Source organism: Corvus brachyrhynchos, unplaced genomic scaffold (assembly GCF_000691975.1).
Source record: "Corvus brachyrhynchos isolate BGI_N302 unplaced genomic scaffold, ASM69197v1 scaffold21, whole genome shotgun sequence".
NCBI lineage: Eukaryota > Metazoa > Chordata > Aves > Passeriformes > Corvidae > Corvus > Corvus brachyrhynchos.
This window is the reverse complement of record NW_008236924.1, coordinates 2,208,313-2,210,499: the sequence shown is the minus strand read 5'-3', so window position 1 is coordinate 2,210,499 and position 2,187 is coordinate 2,208,313.

The following is a 2,187-nucleotide window of genomic DNA, read 5'->3' as shown; positions in this document are numbered from 1 at the left end:
GGAGCCCCCCCGCATCTTGGCCTCTGCGGAGCCCACGGGGGCAGCAGGGCTGGGCCAGTGAGTAGGACGGGATGGAATGGGATAGGATGGGATGGGAAGGGCTGGGTGGGATGTCCCCTCCTGCCATGGCAAACAGGGGAGCAAGGGCAGCCTCATGCCAGGGGTACCCCCAGTCCTTGCCCCCTCCCCATCCCACGCCCCACTAATTACCGCTCTTAAGGAAGCGCCTGGTAGTTGTGGCCATTTAAGGTAGCCCCAGCCCCTCTGAGTAAGGGTAATTGGGCCATAATTTGTTTTCAGTGTCAAGATGGCGTCAAAGATAAGACAAAAATCTCCAGGTTTGGGGGCTAAAGAGACAGGAGAAATCCTGACCCGGGGCCGACCTCGGAGGAATGGCCACAAGCCCCAGTGAGTCACATGGCAGGTAAAAGATTTACTGCCAGGGGAGCTTTTTGATCCTCTCCCAACACTTGGAGCCTCTCTGCCCAGTTGCTGGCTCCTGAGTCAGACCGTCTCCTGGGAGCACTGCTCAGGTGGGAAGGTTTTCTGCCCAACCGAGGCCCCGCCCAGGCGCAAAGTTCATGACATGAGATAGCTCTTCCTCAAATCTCCATGCTCCTGGCGTCACGTGGTTCTGAGACCCATTTAAAGAGAAGATGCATTTCTAATCCATAGCTGTAGAAATGATGTCCAAGCACGGGAAGACTCTGCAGCTACAAGGTAGATGCAGACTGACTTTTTTTACTTTCTTGCTTCTATTTTACTTTCTAAACCAAACCCGAAGTCTCTGGGTTTTCACCCTTATGGCAGTCCCTGCTTAGGTCTGCTGGCACTGAGCTCTACCCAGGGTATATTCTTCCATGCAGCTGCCTGTGTTGGGAATAGACCAAGAACCCCGCACCTTGGGCCAGCCTTCCCAAGACCATCCTTCAAAAAATGGACAAACTCATCATCCATCCCACATCCTTACCTCTCCAAAGCCAACCTGCATTGTTCCTTTATTCCATGAAGGCTTTCTGCAGTGCAGAGGATTGGGAGAACCACAGCTTTCTGCAGAATGACCTGTTCTTGTCCTGCTCAGTGGTGGAGCAATGCCCATAGCAAACACCTTCTCTGGCAGTGCTAACACTTTGCTGCCAATTTCCCACTGATCTCCCACAACATCTCAGCACAGCCCTCAGCTGAGGGTGGGTGGTGTGGGGTGGCTTATCAGCCCACTTGTGTCTCATACAGCAGCTGGATTTAAGGCCCAGCATGGAAGGACTGGTGGAGGACCAGTGCTGTACAGCTCAGGGCAGGGGGTGAAGCCAGCTGGGCACTTTGCTCAGCAGCACTAAGTGCCATCCCCACAGCTCTGTGATGCTGGATGAGCTCTGTCTCTCCTGGTTACTCCAAACCTGGAGATGTTGCAGCTCCAGGAGCCTGCAGATCAGAGGGGCCAAGGAGCCAGATGTGGGAAGTGCAGGCTAGGAGGAGGGTGTGCACTGGTGAGAGGGGAGTGAGAGGCAGTTACCTAAGACCAGAGGGATTGCAGAGCAGGAGCACACACTTGGAGCCTCACCGTGACAGATCCCCAAGGCAGGGAAGGCCCTTTTTGCTGTTTCCTTTCCCCCAGCTTCTTTTGTGTGAGGAATTCAGGTCCTGACCACCCTGACTGACTTTACAGTAACCAGAGAAGTAGGGGAATTTATGGCATCACCAGCAGCTGAAAGCTGAGGAATTGAGAGGAAAAGGGTTTTTTTTTTTCCTCAAACTGCAGCTACCTTGACAAAATTCTCATGGCCTGTGAGTGACCTGCAGGAGCAGCAGAGGGGAAAGCAGGGGCCAGAGCAGGCTGGTTTAATTGCCTTGGCCAGGAGCTCCTGGCGTGGGAAGGAGTTATGAGTTTGAGTTAGTGCACAAAGCTTGCAGGAACCCTGGAACACCCTCCTCTGCTCACCTGGGCTTCCTCTCAGGGCATGGCTGCTGGGCTGGGTGCAGGAGCTGCTGAGAACCCAGACACCAAAGTGAGGTGCAAATGAGCTGGATACAACAGGCTTTGCCCCTGCAGGTGTCAAGGCCAGGGAGGGACACAGGGTTATGGAGTGCCCATCACTGTGCTCTGGTCCCTGGCAGTCCATATCTGCGGTAGGAGAAGCAGCAGAGCCACCTCAGCTACCTGACAGTTCCCTCTTCCCCACAGCACCA